The sequence below is a fragment of the Schistocerca serialis genome, unplaced genomic scaffold (genome assembly GCF_023864345.2).
Source record: "Schistocerca serialis cubense isolate TAMUIC-IGC-003099 unplaced genomic scaffold, iqSchSeri2.2 HiC_scaffold_1420, whole genome shotgun sequence".
NCBI classification, from domain to species: domain Eukaryota; kingdom Metazoa; phylum Arthropoda; class Insecta; order Orthoptera; family Acrididae; genus Schistocerca; species Schistocerca serialis.
In genome coordinates, this window is record NW_026047648.1 from 1,710,539 (window position 1) to 1,731,535 (window position 20,997).

Below are 20,997 nucleotides of genomic sequence, written 5' to 3' on the forward strand. Positions count from 1 at the left end.
TCAAAAACAGCAAACATGGATCTTACCAAACCAGCACATATGTGAATTTCAACTTTATCATGTGGCAATCAAACTAGAGTTCCATGAAGAAATGTTAAAGTCCTCAGAGGTGACAACCCACCTACCTTTCCCAGAAAGGAAAAACAGAACCAACAATCCCAAAAGAAGAAATATAACTTGTCGGAGATTCACAAAGCCAAAAAGCATGAGCCCACTAGGGTACTCAATGGTCAAAGCGATTGTGTGTCCAACGCCTACTCTGCTTTGTTTGATAATGTACTACGATAACCAAACAATGCCTCGCATATTTATACCTAGACTTACTTGATGATTTATGTCGAGAACAGTAGGCATTTGCCTTACTTGCATACATTAGTCCCTCTAATCCTGTAACTGATTATGTCCTACCTATTCATGGAATGTATAGCCAGACTATATAATTTTATTTATTGACTGTTAATATGTTGTTTAAACGTTTTCTGTGGGAGACATAACACGATGTATGTCAAGCCCTCTAGTGGTTAAGTTCTGGTGGCTGACCCAACAGAGGGCGCTGATCATTGATCTGTCTTTCCTTCAGCTGTCATATAGACATTTTATCTTTCATAGGCAAGTTATAGGTTGCTACAGGCAATGTATTACGTATATTGTTGACCATAAATTCACCATAAAAAGAGTCGGACCTATCCTCTTCGTGTATTTCCTTTTAATAATTTTATACGGGTAACTGTATTCATCTTGTAATGTATCACAATTGATTTCTATGATAGTATCAATTTTAAAAGTCTGCTACGTGTATTTTACACAATGTGTTTTTATCAGATTATGTTTTTTACGTAAATGATGACTACATCTAACACAACAGTAGTGGCATCTAGGGAGGATGTAGGTAAAGATTTCTGGTGGCTACTGCACTTCAGCAGCCAGTTGCAATAATGACTGTGTGGATGACGTGGCCTATTCTACACCTTATTTTAGATCTATGTGACGATGCTGTGCTGATTATATTTATATGTTTTGACAATGCCATTATGGCCTTATCACTTTAGGACATGGTGTAAAAAGTATTTTTTGCCGTATTTTATCTGTACATTTCCTTGGTTCTATGATAGTATATTGTGATACGTATTGCTGTATCATGTTTAAAGATACACTGCTCACTAGGTGTAGATTGTAGATCTGAGGATGGTCATAATGCACTGAAACTGATAATTGTCTAAAGAATTGATATTGTTATCGAAGACTGGAATGAAAACATTTGAACAAATAAAACCCAGAAAGGTAACAAACCCCATGGAGTTTCCCCTTGCAACTGAAGACCTGTAAAACCAAACTTAGGATCAAATATAAAAAAGCCTAATAAGTGAAATCAAACACTTAGCTCTCGTAACAAAAGCCAAAAAACACACTTCACCTGTGGACAGAGAAACTGGAAGAGAAGCATGGAAACAGTGTCAGTCACACAGAAATGAACATAGCACACAAAACTTCTCAAACATGCGAAAATTAGTGAGCAAAAATATCAAAAGAATAAAGAAAGCACAAGAAGCCCAGATCCTCTTTCAAATCAATGAAGAATTCATAAAAAACGAAGATCTTTTACAAGACTTTTAAACAAGAAATAACCAAATATAGCCCACTGGCTCTACAGCTCCAAGACAAAAACAGAAATATTTCCCACAACAGCAGGACAAAATTTCAGGAACCACCTCAACTGTGAATAACCCACAGAAAAAAAAATGGACTATTAAGACCTCAACAACAATAACCAATACAAACTCTGAACCACCCTCCACTGAGGAATTACAGTCATTCGATTCAAGTCTCGATAACTATAGAGCCTCGAGAGAAGACCAAATCACAGCTCAACTTTGGAGAAAATGAAAAAACTGCCATACACTCTCTCCAAATTATCTTTTGAGAAATATTGACAAATGGAAGCATCCCACACGAATGGAACACAGCTCTCATCCACCCAATCCAGAAGAGAACTAGAACGACTACAGAGGGATTGGATTCCTAGACAACATACAAGATATTCTCTACAGTACCATTAAACAGGGCAGAACCCCAACTAGTCCATCAACTTTGATAATACCAAGCATGTTCTGAGATCCTCCCCAGAACAAATCCTAAATCTAAAAAACCTCATGGCCTATCAGAAAACACACAACTCAAATCAGGAATCCCTTATCACTGTACTAAAAGAATTAAACCTAGACAACAAAATCACTAAATCAGAGAAATCCTTACAAACGTAATCCGTGGCCAAATTCTCAGAACTCTGACCCCTTAGAAATAAAAGCAGGTGTACGGAAAGGAGAAGGATTCTCTCCAAACCTATTTAACTGTGCCCTCGAAGAAGTAGTGTGTGGAAAACTTACATCCATAGTAGAATCCAACTAGGAACAAACAGCAAAGTCATCAAAGTCAATTGTCTAGATTTTGCAGGTGATATGGCCCTACTAAGCAGAGACCTGGAAAGAAGACGAGGAACTGACCCTCAAACTACAAAAACAAGCTAAAAAAATAGGTCTCAAAATCTCATTTGAAAAGCTCCGGATAATAACAAACCCCACCAAGAAGGAGAATGAAAAAAATTGAGATTGTCAAAGAATACAAATATCTTTGAGAATGGATCGTCTGGAATGCCCTCGAGGGAAAGGCAATGGAAGCTAGAAGAAGTAAAGCTGAACTGGCCTTCCAACTCACCAAGAACACGTAACAAAAAGTCTCTCTCATGGAATCCAAATGTAAGACATTACAATACAATAATCAAATGAAAAGCCCTTAGTGGAGCCAAACATTGTCCAACACTAACCATGCCCAGCTGAAAGTCTGGAGATCAAAGAAAGGGAGAAGTCTCACACAATAAAAAAAAAAAGAAGAAAGCAATGTTTATGGACACATCCTCAATGAAACCAAACAGATTAAAATAGAATTTTTTTGACTACTACTGCAGGGAAAAAAAAAACAACCAAATTGGTTTAAGGAAATGAAGGAGGTCTTAAAAGACATCTAAATCACAAATTGTAAAAAAGTAATCAAACACAAGAAAGAAGTTCCAAGTCAAAATAAAAACCAAAACAATCAATCCAAATCTCTGAAGAAGAAAGTAAAGCAAGATTAGAAAGAATGAAACAATACTGAGCTAATAGAATGGCACAGAACATTAAGTGACTGACTTTTTATACCCCAAAGTAGGGTGTAAAAATACTAATAACAATAACGATGTGATCACACCCACCACCACCACCACCACCACCACCACCACCACCACCACGTAATATCATCGAGGTACATATGTGGAAAGGTTCAATCAAGATCTAATAAAACATTGTGACAAAAGTATCGTTTATGTCTCAATACACCCTTGAGCATATCGCAGTGAAGTTATACGTGACTATATATTGTATAGACAAACAAATATTCGTACATCTCCCCCCAACATACCACAATGATTGTAGGTACCATGTTTGTTCCTTTCCAAAGAAATGTGAATCGTAGTAATGCAAGACATTCATGAAAGCTCAGAAAAAAACTAAAAAATGTCAGGCTTGTCGGCTGCCACCTTCTCTAACTGTGCTAATACTGCTCCTCGTGAAACCTGGCAAACTATTTCTTGAAAATGCTGGAAGATGAACAGAATCAGTGTACCATTTGGTGTATGCAAGTGTAGTGGGCAATCTTCCCCCAACTACAGACATCAGAGGTAACCAGCCTGCATAAAGCAACAGGAATTGTGAAAGGGAACAAATCATTCTCTCAGGTTGATTTTATATGGAGGCATTCTTTACATATCCAAACCTTTGCAAGCTTTTTAGAGCATTGTTAATTTGGGCTAAGATCAGTCACAATTAAATGTCAATTACAAACACAGTGAACTTTTGCACAATGTTTTCTATGAAAAATGTTAAACCATATTCAATTGCTAAATTCAGTTAAAACACAGAAATGGAAAAACAGTGAACGTGCAAGATATATTACCACCCATAGCAGTCAGATTAAGGCTAAGGTAGAGCCCAAATAATTTGAGCTAATTGGGGCTTAGCCTACCTTGAATTACAAAAATCTCATATAATATGGAAATTCCACTAAATCAATGGGTAAATCATGAATAAATCTTTAATGAGAACAATAATTGTTAAAAATAAATAAAATATATAGTACATATCTGTGATGTACATATAAGGGGAAGGATTTCCAAGTTGCAAAAATACACTCCTGGAAATTGAAATAAGAACACCGTGAATTCATTGTCCCAGGAAGGGGAAACTTTATTGACACATTCCTGGGGTCAGATACATCACATGATCACACTGACAGAACCACAGGCACATAGACACAGGCAACAGAGCATGCACAATGTCGGCACTAGTACAGTGTATATCCACCTTTCGCAGCAAGGCAGGCTGCTATTCTCCCATGGAGACGATCGTAGAGATGCTGGATGTAGTCCTGTGGAACGGCTTGCCATGCCATTTCCACCTGGCGCCTCAGTTGGACCAGCGTTCGTGCTGGACGTGCAGACCGCGTGAGACGACGCTTCATCCAGTCCCAAACATGCTCAATGGGGGACAGATCCGGAGATCTTGCTGGCCAGGGTAGTTGACTTACACCTTCTAGAGCACGTTGGGTGGCACGGGATACATGCGGACGTGCATTGTCCTGTTGGAACAGCAAGTTCCCTTGCCGGTCTAGGAATGGTAGAACGATGGGTTCGATGACGGTTTGGATGTACCGTGCACTATTCAGTGTCCCCTCGACGATCACCAGTGGTGTACGGCCAGTGTAGGAGATCGCTCCCCACACCATGATGCCGGGTGTTGGCCCTGTGTGCCTCGGTCGTATGCAGTCCTGATTGTGGCGCTCACCTGCACGGCGCCAAACACGCATACGACCATCATTGGGACCAAGGCAGAAGCGACTCTCATCGTTGAAGACGACACGTCTCCATTCGTCCCTCTATTCACGCCTGTCGCGACACCACTGGAGGCGGGCTGCACGATGTTGGGGCGTGAGCGGAAGACGGCCTAAAGGTGTGCGGGACCGTAGCCCAGCTTCATGGAGACGGTTGCGAATGGTCCTCGCCGATACCCCAGGAGCAACAGTGTCCCTAATTTGCTGGGAAGTGGCAGTGCGGTCCCCTACGGCACTGCGAAGGATCCTACGGTCTTGGCGTGCATCTGTGCGTCGCTGCGGTCCGGTCCCAGGTCGACGGGCACGTGCACCTTCCGCCGACCACTGGCGACAACATCGATGTACTGTGGAGACCTCACACCCCACGTGTTGAGCAATTCGGCGGTACGTCCACGCGGCCTCCCGCATGCCCACTATACGCCCTCGCTCAAAGTCCGTCAACTGCACATACGGTTCACGTCCACGCTGTCGCGGCATGCTACCAGTGTTAAAGACTGCGATGGAGCTCCGTATGCCACGGCAAACTGGCTGACACTGACGGCGGCGGTGCACAAATGCTGCGCAGCTAGCGCCATTCGACGGCCAACACCGCGGTTCCTGGTGTGTCCGCTGTGCCGTGCGTGTGATCATTGCTTGTACAGCCCTCTCGCAGTGTCCGGAGCAAGTATGGTGGGTCTGACACACCGGTGTCAATGTGTTCTTTTTTCCATTTCCAGGAGTGTACAAGCTACATTTAAAAAAAAACCATTCATAGTCCTTTATTTTAAAACAGAACCTCTTTTCTTAGCAGCAATGTTGTGCCATCATCTAAGAAGCATCGTGTCAGTTGGAGAAGCTTCCACCTTCTGTTCAATATAAGAAGTCACGTCTAGAATTGCCAAACCCATGGTTTAAGTGATCAGTGGTACAATTTCTTCAGGCATTTCCTTGTCACTTTCTCCGTTAGAGTCACTAATCATTACGACGACGGAGACCACCACCACCACTTTTAAATTCTTTGATGGTTCCTTCACCTGTTTGTAAAAGTGTCTGAAGCAAACAACATCAATGCCTTTTTTTCCCAAGTGTTGTAAAATGTCTGTCCATTGGCTGTATTAAGCTCAGGGGGTAAGAACAACACACAAATACCATCACACTTCCTGATCAGGGTATGATGCAGAGTTAAGCCTTAAGACTGCTTTGGAAGGGAAGCTCTTTCTTAAGGTATCTTTTGGTCTCTGGAACAAAATCTTCAAGAAACCACTTCTTAAAAATATTTTTGTGCATCTAAGCAGATTTTTGGTGGACATATGTAACAGGCCGTGCAGGAGCAGTTATATTTTTTAATGCTCTACTCTCAGCATACTTCCCTATTATGAGCAGCTTCAGTTTGTGCTGACCATTCTTCCTGAGTAGACAACAACAGGGGTAACAATAAGGATGGTGTCCCAATTAGTGACCTAGAAAGAGCAAGAGCACTCCTCAGAACCTAATGGTACCTGTCCATCTATAATTTACAAAGAACCTGGTAGGTAGGACTCTCACTCTCTCCTGGAAGCATGATTTATATCCCGTATCTATATTAAACTGTCTCCATAACTGACTGTAGATCACAGGACTGCCTTCTAAAATACAGCAAAACGATATGAAAATTTCAGTGTATCTTCAAAGCAGAGAAATGCTGATAAAGTGTTTCCTTACTGAAAAAAATGTGTTGTTTTAGGGTGCAAAAACAACAAGGGCCACATGCGCCCATGTCAGAAGCGGAGAACACGGAGAGGGGGTGGGGGGTGAGAGAGAGAGAGAGAGAGAGAGAGAGAGAGAGAGAGAGAGAGAGAGAGAGAGAGTTATAAGCAACTACACATTAAGCCCAATCAATAGAAAAAAAACCCAACTAAAAACAAGTACTTGGAGAAAGGTCCATAAAATGAAACGAACCATAGAGAAACAGAGGTCTTGAACTAAAGATTAAACATCCTTCACCAAATTGCTACGACAGATAAGAAGTAAAAAGCAATCGACAGCCCACGCATCGTTCGCTGAAACAGCCGATAACTCAGGTGGTAAAAATAAATTGGAACGAAAGTCGTTAAAAAAAGGCATTCCGACAGGAAATAGCGGACCGTCAAAGGCTGAGGGCAACGAATGCACAGTGGTGTGTAAGTACCACTTAAACAGCGATGGCTAAAAACACCGTGCTCGATACACAACCTAGCTAAAATGACGATCTCACAGCAAGAGGGCCTCGAGCTGCTGCGAGAGGCTAAGTTTCCTAGAGCTCGTCCCCACGAAGGGGAGACCAGCGGTGACGTCGAAGTGACGTCACCTGCCGCGACACGGCAACACAGACATCTGAGGGAACGTAAGAACTGGCGGGCCGAGGCACGGCGACTGCAACCTCGGGAGCAGCAGCCTCGTTTCCCGTCAGACCGACACGACCCGAAACCCACAGACACCGCCGTGCCTCCACCGAGACCGAGCGAGCGACAGTTTTCCCCGACCCGTTACGACGAGGGACGGACGGTGTACGGCACACTGAGGCTCCGAAGGGCAGAGTGTCGGAGCAGAAGATGCAATCGAAAAGCCCGTCTCTAGATGTACTGCGTGGCCCGAAACAGGGCAAAGAGCTCTGCTGTACATACAGGGCAGTGTTTCAGACACCGATACTGACAAACGTCTGTGCCAATGACGAAGGCACACCCGACACCAGTCAGAGCCACCAGTGTACGCAAAGGTACTATTGAGAAGTTACTCGAGAAGGCCGTGAAACTGGAGGCGAAAGAGCAAGGCCGGAGTAGTACCTTTAGGAAGAGAACGAACACGAGCCGCCGCACGAAGCCGAGGTGGTGAAGGGTTTACACCCACCGGGAAAATTGCGCGTAGCGTGTAGTTAAGCTGCCGGAGCAAGAGTCACAAGTGAACTCCAGGAGGTAACGGAAGAGGGACGCGCCCCATAATGGCAATCAAAGGAGTCACCAAAGAAGGAAGCACAGGACAGGTCGCTACGAATGGCAGACGAACGGCACGCCTATCTGCCGAGGAGGAAGTCACGGCAGTAGTTTGGCAGCTTACAGACTCTCACCTGGACTAGTGTAAAAGATGCCAGTGGCCCAACATGTGCCACAATGGCGGATTGTATTGAGACGACTTAAGATGAACATAAATGCATAAATGAAACATTCTTAGTCTAGTTTCGAACAGACAAGGAAGCTGTACAAATGGAGGAGGGCAGTTCGATCCGCTCCTCGGGAAGTACCACCGAAGACACGTAGGGCACTGAGGGCCGAGGTATAGCAGGTGGACAGGTAAGATGTGAGGGAGGACCGACGAGGTTTCCTATCGAGCACGAGCCCCGGGAATTTCGTAGTTCCGACGAACGGAAGAGCGACAGGCCCGAGACGTAAAGATGGAGGAAGAAACCAATTGCACTGCCAGAAATTTATACGAACGGGTTTGTCAGCGGAAAAGCGAAAGACATTATTGACGCTCCACGAGTCGAGACAATTGAGATGTCGCACGAGACGCTGCTCGAGAAGAAAAGTCCGTGGAGAACTGCGACAGACACCCAGTGGGAGACAGCTCACAATAGGGGTAATGGGAAATAGCAAAGAGAAAGAGGTTCAGATCAGACCCCTGAGGCATAACATTTTCCTGGATAAAGGTGTGACAAGGCAAAACCCACACGTACCTCAAAAACTGTCTTAAAAATTCCTGAAGGAAATGTGGCATGCGAGCAAAGAAGCCCCATTTGTAGAGTGACCGGAGGATACCAGAGCTCCGACAGGTGTCGTACGCCTTTTCCAAACCGGTGTCTCGGATTTGCACAGAATACCATTCACGACACGGGTGGACAAAGTGACAAGACGGTCACCTGCAGAACGACACACTCAAAATCCACACTGTGAGAGGTCGGTAAATTGCGAGACTTGAGCCACCGTACCGGCTGGGCACGAACCGTACGTTCCGTCACCTCGCAAATACAGCTGGTGAGAGAAACGGGGCAGCAGCTAGAAGGACAGCGTTTGTCCTCACCAGGCTCTGGTATGGATTCGATAGTGACTTCACACCGGTGACTGGGAAACGTGCCATCTACCCAGATGCAGTTGTATGTACTAAGCAGAAAGTACTTGCCGCAACAGAAAGCTGCTCCCACATCCGAATGTTAACAGTGTCTGGCCCTCGGGCGGAGGATCGGGACGAAGTGGGAGAATTATCTCGCTCTCTCACAGTAAGGCGGCATTTTAACACTCACGATTCTGAGGAGAGAAGGGTATCACTCGAGCCACCACCTCTGCTCGTTTCCGATGGAGAAAGACAGGGTGACGAAAGGGAAGAGCTCAAAATTTCCGCAAAATGGCGGCCCGAGGTGTCGGAGACAGCAATAGGGTCCACAATGACATCGTCTGCTACTGTCACGTCAGAAATTGGGAAACGGATCTCGGTCCCAGAGAGGTCGGCTTACACAACAGGAGCGGGGGGTGGGGGAAATGTTGAAAGAACTAGTGAATGGAACACTGCTATCTTTTCTGCTATCCTGAAGAACGCGACAATACTGTGCGTGCATTTGTATATAATGAATGCAGTTTGCCATCGTAGGATGACAGTTAACCTCTCAAGTGGGTAGTTGGCGCGTGCACACGCGCCTCTTCCACAGTGGGTAATATACGCCAGAGCGCCAGTTCGCGGTGGTGCTGGGCACTGTTCTCACGTTTTCCTTCGCGTTTTCATTGTTGAATTTAAATTGATATTGGGTGGAAATGAATAAAATAAATTGCAGAACTTAACAGAACAGTATTTTCACAATATTACATATCATTTTCAGTGTGAAACGTTTTAAAACAAGGTGCTGCAGACAAGGAAACTTCGCATTCTGCGCATCAGTATGAAGTCTCTTTGCGAAGGCCTTCTCTCGTACACACCACACACGCCCTTGTTGGTCTTTTCTTCATTGTGGGTGGCAGAAGGTCTGGAAAATGCCTGGCTGTAAGGTGTGTCGCTTTTGGTGTTCGAGGTGGGTGTCCTACTGATGTTCCCTGATGTGGTAAAGATACGGTATAGTGTTCACCGAGACTAATCACGGAGCTCAGTCTACTTTGCTCGCCACCGTGCTTCTTGTACAGAAGGTATGCATTGTAGCACGCAATGTCCGACAAGTGGCGGAAAGGCTTCTGATAGTAATTTTTCAGCCTGATTCTGGCCATCTGGTAGCTTTGTAACTGAGAATTGCACCTATCCACGCCCCCTATATTCTTGTTGTAGTCAACGATAACTTGTGGCTTTTGAACGATTCCCTTCTTCGAGTTTACATTTACAAATGTATAGTCGTGGAAGGTGCTGACCGTAACAACGTCTCTTGTCTTTCCATTTCATTACCACCTGCTTGCCTTTGTACCCTGTTATGTACTCCCTTTCTTCAGTTTTTCCTGTTTTACAAAGTCAGGGAACCCCTTCCTGTCTCACTGCATTGTGCCGACAACATCGGTGTTATTGCTGGTTAGTTTGTCCACCAAATCTGTACTGGTGTACCAGTTGTCGAGACAAATACAGTGGCCTTTCCCGAGTAGAATGTGTGGAAGCTCCAAAACAATTTGAGAGGTTATTTTTTCGTCTGGATAGTGGCTACCACAATTAGTGTCCTTTCCAGTGTAAACAATAAAGTGCCATACATACCCGGAACTGCTTTTACAGAGTTCGTACAATTTGATGCCAAATCTGCTACGCTTTGATGGAATATATTGCTTCCATCCGAGCCGTCCTTTCCAGAGCATCAACGATTCGCCAAAGGTTTAGTTCCTTTCTGGCATGTAAACTGATCTGAATTTATGTCGCAGATGCTCCATAGTAGGGTGAATTTTGAATACTTTTCTGCTGATAGTGCCTAGTGGATCATATGAGGTATTGTCAGCAAAGTGGAGGAATTTCAATAGAAGATGAAACCGCTTTTCACTCATCACTTTCCTGAAAAAAAGTGCGTCAACTGATTCCCTCTTTGAAAAGTTCACTTTGTGGTCTGGTTTGTGAAGAATTCCTTGAAGTACAAGCATTCCAATGAGTGTTTTTACCTCATCGCGTGTAGTATTCTGCCAGCTGTGAACCCTGGAGCGTGCTGCTAAATTGGGATGAGAAGCTATGAACTGCTCTGCATACAAGTTCGTCTGTTCAGCTATCATTGCGCACAAAGCATCATCCACAAAACACATAGAACAACTCATCACATCGTTTTGTTTTAGAGGCACAACTGCACCACTATTACCACTGAACAAATATTGAATACGAACTGAACTAGCACGCACAAATTCACTACGTACTGTCTGCTGCAATAGTGTCTCGTCGTCAGATGTTTCTGAATCGAAGTCACTTTCACTAGCCTCAACATCTGTATCCTGAAAACTTCCAGAACTGTCACTGAAATTATCATCACTTTCTAAAAGCAGCTTCTCAATCTCCGAATCTGATAAACTACTTCTTTACACCATTGCAAAAGATCACTCACTAACGCTGCGGTAAACACAGACGAAAAAGGCACGCTTTTGCGGCTGCTTCACAGGACGCATTTTCTCGATGCGCGCTCGGGTGGACAATGTTATAACTAGCCTAGAACATGCTGCGTTGCGTGACAAGAGCTGCCATCTAGTGGACGAAGCTCAACTAATACCACGGTGTCAACGGCAGGGCAATAACTCGTCATGCCCACTAGCTACTAGCCACAGAACGCAGTGGACCGATATATCTGTCGAACCCACTGTGCAATAGCAGAGTACGGACGGATATATCCGTCATGCCCACTTAAAAGGTTAAAAATAGGGAGAGCACCTCTCTGCGCACGAATTGCAATGCGACATGCCTCAGTCCACCGAGGTACTGGGACACGGAGCAGTAAAGAAAAAGTGTGAGGAATGGAACATTCTGCAGTGGTAAGGATAAAGTTTGCACAATATTCTACCCGGTCATCACAACTGGAGAAACGTGGTATGTCGAGCGTTGCCAGGGAGGAATAAAAGTCTCCAGTTGGCCTCAGAAAGCTGCCATTTGGGTGTGCATGTAGGTGGGGTAGGAGTCAGCAAACGGGTAGCACACAAGAAACGGTTGTTCGAGTACGCGTCAGAGCGAATGGACCACTCTCGATTGATGACGGGCAAGCTGGGCCGTGCAGGAGGAGAGGTCCGAATGGGAATACATGTGCGTGGAGGCTGAAAGGAATGTGGGTGCTCCTAGCATTTCTTTTTTCTCTGATCTTGCTACAGCTTGACACACCGCGCTTTCCTTTCTGCGACAGAATCTATTACCTCATCGAAGTTCGTCAAACGCTTTTCTACACGAAAAATCAAAATATCGCTGTCTAATACCGCGTAACCTGTTAATACATATAGTACCCGAGACTGGTGTGGTTTCTCGATCTGATTACAGCTCTCTTGTCACTGTCTGCTACGTAAAACAAAATAGGCTTTTCTAACACTGCAGAAATTGTAACACACACCAAACAAATGAGACCCTTTAGGCACAAATTGTCATTTTTATAACACGGCAGAATATAATTCACAAATACCGACATAAAATGCCTATTACGCCTACGACAAGCAAAAAATAGTTTCGTATTTCATTTATACGCTCCAGTTTCTCGAGCGCGAGACCGAAAAAGTATTAGTAAGAGATTTTTATACGAATTTGGAATTGCCATATTCTTTCCTAATTTGTGTGATGTCCCCGTTTCTTCTCCTCCCTCGTTCTAACAAACAATCTTGTCAGCACTAATTTTGGAACTATTCCTGCCGTTGTCAAAACTTATTCGCCGGTGAACTTACTAAGCCTGCCAGAATCACCAGTTTAGTTATCCCCGATTATTCTCGGGTTACGTGTCATTATGTGTTCGTACCACGCGTTTTCCGTGCAAACCTCGACACATCGCCTGAGACCGCACGGCTACCCCATGCGGCGTATGATTCAGTCAGAAATCCACTTACAGAGTATTCAAAAACCCGACAGGGATGCGCATCAAAATCGAATGAGTAAATCGATAGACCAACATGCGCTGGATGCTACGCACTTTGTGAAACAAGTTGCTCTCCTCCACAATATGAATTTGGCGTCCCTCCCTCCCTCCCACAGAGCTGGGCCCACTGCGCATGTGTGAATCTGGCAGGTTGGGCACGGCAGTAAAATGTTTCCCAGTAGCATCTAGCTGCTCGCTGCAACTGCTTACACAGCTGACAGCCACATTTCTGTAGCCAGAAATGGGAGAAGGTGCTACTCGAACGCCACTCAACTGCACGTGCGCAAGGAGCCCACTCTTAACTGCTAAAACGAATCTAATGTAAACAGTCGTGACGTCACCTCGTCAGAGGCAATTTGTTATGAAGCATTGCATAGACTTTCTAAAGCCTTTGACACATTTTGCTGTTGGCAAACGCTCATACGAGCACTGTGTTGTGTTGTATATGTCACGTTTCCTTTGCAATTTATGTTTTATTTCCCTTTTTTTCTCATTCACGTTTATTGTTGCAGTATTATTCTGCAGTAGCTGGATACGGCAATATCCTTTGTTAGAGTATAGATTCATACCAGGCAAAAATCACAAAAATTTAACTGAAAACTGAAACAACAAAAATTTCCCGGGTTTATCCCGGATCTTCCGGGTCGTATACACCCTGCTACATGTGAACCCCACCTGTCAATCCAGGGTTTGGAATTATGCATTACGCAATCACATGTTACGTGTCAGACTTCAGGAGTGCACAGGGATGAACAAGAAAAAGCAGAGTCTCAAACACCGAAGTGAAGGAAGGACAGAAGGTGAACGAAGAAAGGAAAAGGGAACGAAAAACAGTGGTGAGACTGCGCTTATGTCAGGTATGGACAATGAGGAACATTCCCGTAAACACCCCAGACATGTTCCCCAAAGGAGGGGACAAGGAACAACAAGAGGACAGACACGCAGAACGGAAGGGAAAAGATGCTGCAATGGCTGGGGCCCACTGGTAACCAAGCACGAACCCGCTAAAGAGTGGCGAGCTCCACGAGGTGTAACGTAACGGACTACTGAAACTACCGATACCACCGGCTGGCGAGGTGTGTGGTGCTGTCAATCAACTTGAAGGAGCAAGTGAACTTTAACCGCGTAAACATAAAGTGAAATAATATTTTGTTACAAAACTGTTGTTTTTTTTTGGGAAGGAGACCAGACAGCGAGGTCATCGGTCTTATCAGATTAGGGAAGGAAGTCGGCTGTGCCCTTTTAGAGGAACCATTCCAGCATTTGCCTGGAGTGATTTAGGGAAATGACAGAAAACCTAAGTCAGGATGGCCGGACGCAGGATTGAACCGTCGTCTTCCCGAATGTGAGTCCACTGACAAAACTGTTAATATGAGGACAATAATGAGGTATATGGCCACAGAACTATATTACAAACACTTAATTCTTCATACCATGTTTTTCATATATCTATACGTGCGATATACAACCGAGGCTGGCAGTACTGCACAGTTTGTAAGCTCTGCGAACAGGAGCCAGTGGTTGACGGGTGTAGAGACAATGGGCAGTTGGCGTCGAGACGTCTTAATACGCGTGCTTTGAGAAGGTCAAGGATAGAGGGAACGAAATGATGTATTGGAAAAGCTGTTACATTGAAAATTGTTGAATATCATCACAATCAGCATTTATAAAATAAAAGTTGGAAGTTTAACTATGTGCCAGTTCTTACACAGCCGAATACACACCCTGGACCTCAAATTGATTTAACAAACAGCGGATGGCGAGATTCGTCACTGGACGACGACGACGTGCAACACTGACCAATAAAGGTAAGAAAGTTATATTACTCTAAATTCAATTTGTGATTATACACCTATCTTTCTCCATGTCTTCAACCCTGTATGTACTCGGAGTGAGCAGCGTGACGGGGACTTGTGGTCGACTAGGCACACCAGGGAGACCACACAGGTTTAAAATGATAATTTGTAGCTTGATATACTACTACTGATAATTAATATTTGTCCCCCAGAGAAAGAGGTCCATTACAGAGGGAATTTATGGATTGTGCGAGACGTGTGAGATTTACATTAGTAAAATATCGATGGAAGGAAGCCTCAATGTTTTATCAAACTATTACTTAACAGAAGTGTTTGAAAGGTGCTACTTACAAGGAGATAGGAAAGTAGAACTGTATGCTAACCTGATTTTTGTTTCCACTAACTGTAACACCTCTGCCACAACCTGTGGGCAGCTGGCCACCCCGTCTCACCAGTATTTCATCCTCCACACATCCAGAGAGTCCCGCGAGATCAGATCAGATTACATTAATTGTTCATTCTGTAGACCCATAAAAGAGGGAATCCTCCTGGGTGTGGAACATGTCAGATAAACACATTACAAAAATGTAATTAGAAAAACTTGAGTTCTATTAATTTTAATGATCCTCAGGCAATAAACAGTAAAGTTATGTACATGAATTCAATTTAAACTTCTAATATTTGCAGGTTTAATACTTACATCTGCTTTCATTAAATCCATCATTCAGACATTTGCTAGTTTGTTGGCCATTACAACCAAGTACTGTCAAAAATTAAAATAAAATATTCATTTCAGTGATCTACAGTTAAGAACAGTCAGATTATGTACAAGATTTAAAATTAAACTTCCACTATTTACAGACTTAAGACTTACGTCTGCTTTCCATACATCCATCATTCACACAGTAGGTAGTAACTTAGCTATTACAAACAAGTATTGTCAAAAATTAAAGTATAATAAATTTTCATTAAAATGGTCTACTGCACTTGTTGAGAAACTCACAGATGGAAAAGGAGGAGTTGGCCACCAAAAATTCTTTTAAATTATGTTTACATTGTGCCTTGTCTGAAACTAAACTCCTTATGGTTGCTGGTAAGTTACTCAAAATATGCGTTGCTGAATACTGGACTGCTTTCTGGGCAAGAGTAAGTGATTTTAAACCTTTATGTATATTGTTCTTATACCTAGTATTTATGCTGTGAACTGAGCAGTTGGTTGGAAAAAGTGATGTATTATTTACAACAAACTTCATTAAGGAATAAATATACTGAGAAGCTGTGGTTAATATGCCCAATTCTTTGAATAGCTTTCGACATGATGCTCTTGTATTTACACAACTAATTACTCTTATTACACACTCCTGTACTCCAAAAATTTTTTTCTGTTTGTGGAGATACCCCAAAATATGATACCATATGATATAATGGAGTGAAAATAAGCAAAATATGCCCGTATTTTTATATTGATATCTCCTATGTCTGACATCATTCGCATTGCAAACACAGACTTGTTTAGGCACTTTAGCAGTTTGTTAGTATGTTGCTCCCAATTGAATTTATTATCAAGTTGTAATCCCAAGAATTTTACACTCTCAACTTCTATTTCCATGTTGTCATATTTTATACACACACCAGAAGGAAATCTCTTGGAAGTTCTTAACTGCATATAGGGGGTCTTTTCAAAGCTTAATGACAGTGAATTGGCTATGAACCACTTATTAATGTCAGTAAAAATTTGATTAGCTGCCCTTTCTAAATTTATATTTGATTAACTATTTATTGCAATGTTTGTATCATCTGCAAATAAGACCAACTTGGCATCTGGTAATGTAACAGATGACAGGTCATTGATATACACAAGAAACGGTAGTGGACCTAGTATGGAATCTTTGAGACCACCACATGTAATTTCTTCCCAGTCAGATGTCTGATTGCCTACTGCTGAAGTGTTACGTAATGACACCCTTTGTTTTCTATTGGTAAGATATGATTGAAACCACTTTGCAGCACTACCAGTGACGCCATACTATTTTAATTTACTTAAAAGAATGCTGAGATTCACACAGTCAAACGCCTTTGACAGGTCACAGAATATGCCAGTTGCCTCCAATTTGTTGTCCAATGAACTAAGGACATTTTTGCTGTAAGTGTAAATAGCTTTCTCAATATCAGAACCCTTAAGAAACCCAAACTGTGACTGACAGTGTGTGATTTTCGCTAAGGTGCTTAAGTAGACACTTTAACATAACCTTTTCAAAGTCTTTTGAAAAAGCTGGCAGAAGTGAGATCGGTCAGTAATTTCTTTGTCCACTTTCTTGTGGAGAGGTATAACTTCAGCATATTTAAGCCATTCTGGAATGTTCCTGTGATAAGTGATTGATTACACAAATAACTTGAGATATGACTAAGCTCACATGAATGCACTTATTAACTTTGTTAATACGTTATCATAACCACTAGAATGCTCTGATTTCAAAGACTTTATGATGGATTCTATTTCTTTGGGTGAAGTAAGTGTCAATTCCATTTTACTGAGATTGCTTGTGTGCACTGGTCTTGTATTCCTTTGCATTATTTACTGAACCTGACAACCCCATGCTATCAGTAACAGAGACAAAATACTTGTTTAGATGGTTTGCAACACAACATGCGTATGTTACCAGAGTTTCATTTATTTTTAGGGCTATTTGTTCCTTCTTATTTCTGGTTCTACCTGTCTCTGACTTAACTATATCCCATATTGTTTTTATTTTATTGCTGGATGTATTTATCTTCTTCTCATAATGCAGGTGTTTAGATTTCGGGATAACCTTCAGTATTTTGCAGTAATTTTTGCAATGAGCTATAATGCTAGTGTCAAAGGTGTCCCTACGTATCAGAGTTTGCTTTTTGTCTCACATGATATCTTTATCCCTTGTGTGATCCATGGTTTCTATTAGACTTCTGCTTAATTTGAGTTACCTTCAGGAGAAAACAATTTTCAAATAAGGTGCTAACTTTATTAATGAATGTTTTGTATTTTCCATTTGTGTCTTGGATGCTGTAAAAATCCATCAAATTAATTTCTTTGAGCAATCTCTTAAATTTCTCAGTTTTTGACTGTTTTGTTGGCCTTCTGTACTCAGTTCAGATAGATGTTTTACCCTGACAATTTTCAAAATTAATGTTACATGTAGCATGTCATGGTCAGATAGCCCATTTACTACAGGTTTTGTAATGTGGTTTAGTTGGCTAGAATTGTCTATAAATATATTATCAATGGCAGTCTTAGAACATTTGTATACCCTAGTTGGGAAATTTACAGTAGAAATTAAACTGAATGACAATGTAACTGATTTCAGTAACTGTTCACTGACAATGTTTTTCAGGACACCTATATTAGGATCACCAGCAACCACAAGTTCTTTGCTTTTCAATTTTAGATGAGATAATAAATCTTTAAGACCATTTATAAACAGGTTGAAATTTCATGAAGGTGCTCTGTATATGGCTACTATTATAAAGAACATATTATGAAATTCTATCTCTGTTGCACATGCTTCTAAGTGCTGCTCTAAACAAAATTTATTAACATCAATATTCTTAAATTTAAAACTTTTTAACAAACGTGGTAACTCCTCCTTTCTCCATCTTTTGTCTACAGAAGTAGGAGGCTAACTTAAATTCTGTAAGGTGTAACATATCTATACCAGTGGTCACACAATGTTCAGAGAGGCAGATTATATCAACAAGGCAATAGGCACTTTCCTAAATATGAGTAAAACCTTTGACACTGTGAATCATACCGTTTTTCTGTGTAAGCTATAAGAGTACGGGTTGACAGGACTAGCCTTGGAACTACTTACCTCCTATTTGAAAGACAGGAAACAGTGTGTAAAGCTAACTTATCAAAATGATCAGCTCCTAACAACCAAATCAAACTTCAGGACACTTCACTTCAATGTGGCTAGCCTCGAGGAAGCATACGAGGGCCTTTTCTGGTCCTCGTATATGTAAATAACTTATTTGAACCCCAAAATTGCACAGTTGTAAGCTATGCCGATGCCATATCCTTCATCAGCTGTGGCAGTGATATGCAGTCTGCAGCTAACAGTAGCGAGATCAGTTTCAATACTCTGTCCGCATACCTCACAGCAAACGAGCTTCTTGTAAATAAAGAAGAAACTGTGATAATGAAGTTCATCCTCAGTTATAATGCTGCCGTAACTGATACTGTATTTACATCCCCATTGGGTCTTGCAAATGCAAATTCACATAAATTTTTGGGCATCGTTGTTGATGACCACTTATCATGGGAAGACCATGTAGATAATATTTGCAAGAAAATCAGTAGAAACGTATCTACTGAAACGGGTCTCAGCCTTCTTGGACCACGATACCTTAAGGCAAATATATTTTGGGTTAATTCATCCGCACCTTCAGTATGGTATTGAGATATGGGGTGGGGCATCAGCAGTTCATATAAATAGACTTTTTAGATTACAAAAAAGGAAGTAAGAATGGTAGCCAAGGTAAAGAAGAGAGAGCCTTGTAGAGACATCTTTAGAAAATATAAAATTCTTACGGTGTACTATATGTATATACTGCAGGCAGTCATGTTCGTGAAACAAAATCCCGAATTTAATATGAGAAACAGTGATGTACACAACTATGATACACAGGGAAGGGAAAATTTTCATAGAATTGTGACAAATAAAAAGACAACTGACCACAGCCCACACAGAATGGGAGCAATTTTCTACAATGCACTACCCTGTGAACTCAAGAAAGTAAATCTAAATATGCTAAAGAGTAGACTGAAGCAATTATTAATAGAGAAGTGTTGTTACTCTATAGAGGACCAAGTTGTAGTGCCATCTTGGAAAACAGTGTATATGGACAATGTCTCCGATCTATCAGTGGTATAAAAGAATGTAATTGTACACTGTATTACGTGTACTGTACTATTATAAATATAAGCTAAATTGTGTTACACTATAGAAGAATCTACTTGTCATGCCCTTTTGAAAAATAATGTGTACAGACATGTGTCTGATCCATATGTTGTTATGAAAGAATGTAAATATTTTACTGTATATGTGTAATGTAATCTAAATTTTCCTGACAATGTCCGAAAACTGTTATATGGACAGAAAACAAATAAATAAATAAAAAACTGGGTTTGATGACTAATTCATCAATGCACATAAGTAGTTCATTAATTTTACTTCTAAGCCCTCAAATATTATGATGCACTAAAGGTAGTTGGCATTTCATATTTACCGAGACGAAATCGGGTGGAAATAAAATTTCTGCCAATCGCTGTAAATTTTTAACAGACAGCTGTGTTCACTGATCCAATGTGCCAGGATTATGCTGTTTGATTTCTTTATCAAACAGAAGGTTTGTTTCAATCTTAACTCCTCCAGTGTCAGTTCCTGTACCAACCTGTCTTTACGAGGCTCCTTTAGGAGATGGGGGTCATATTTGTCTGCAGCTGCCAATAGTTGTACCACAGACACGTAACGGACAAGGTGGTTCACAGCGGTGGTCTCTATGTCCAGTATGTGGACACAGTCACTGGCAGTTTCTGCTGTGTCATGCCACACCAGCACAGCTGTGACAACAGGGTTTATGGCAGCCAGTATTACACCGTGTGGCTCTATTTTACCACCTCCGGTACACAGCATTAACATCGGCACGTGTGCCCCACGCGAGGAGCTCCAACACCGCACCGATCGAGTTCCCTTTCCTCTCTGCCACACTCAGGCACCTGAAATTACAAGGGGAAAAAGAAAAAAAAACACATTAAAAGCTGCCCAATTTCCGATACAGTCACTTCACACTACTCGGTACAGCCACCGACTATTTACGATGATTACACTTCAATTTTACACGTATGATATTCTTCATACAAGTAAAATTAAAGTCACAAAGCAAATTACACAGGTCCTGATGATTCTGGAGCTAGATGACAATCCACTGTAAAGACCACTGTCACCACAAATCTAAAAATCCTCCAGTTTTACAAGAAAGGTAAATGTACATACCATATTCAACATGTATAATTCTCCGGCTTAAGGCACAAGCCGTTCAGAACGTTATTAAACAAGAAATGGAAACAGCAAAGCTAATAAAACTGACACAAAGACAATAGCTCGGCCAAAAACAGTGAAAATTCAAATGACTGGCCAAAAAAGACACGATTACTTCAACATGGTGGCAAGCAATGGACCCAGTAATAAACTGACAATTGCAGATGTGTTGATGCATTAGTTTTACTTTTAACACAGGGTATGCACTGTCAACAGTTCATCTCAAAATGACATTGAG

General features: G+C 42.0%; 1 long non-coding RNA gene across 1 annotated transcript in view; it reads right to left on the bottom strand.

The window, feature by feature from the left end:
- The window catches only part of LOC126443047 (uncharacterized), a 58,264-nt gene that overhangs the window by 23,694 nt on the left and 13,573 nt on the right, over window positions 1–20,997 (bottom strand). Inside the window, exons 2-4 of the long non-coding RNA XR_007581817.1 lie at window positions 20,113–20,437; window positions 15,386–15,448; window positions 15,069–15,233 (exon numbers count right to left, since the gene is read on the bottom strand). This is a non-coding gene — a long non-coding RNA (uncharacterized LOC126443047). The remainder of the gene's footprint in view (window positions 1–15,068; window positions 15,234–15,385; window positions 15,449–20,112; window positions 20,438–20,997) is intronic.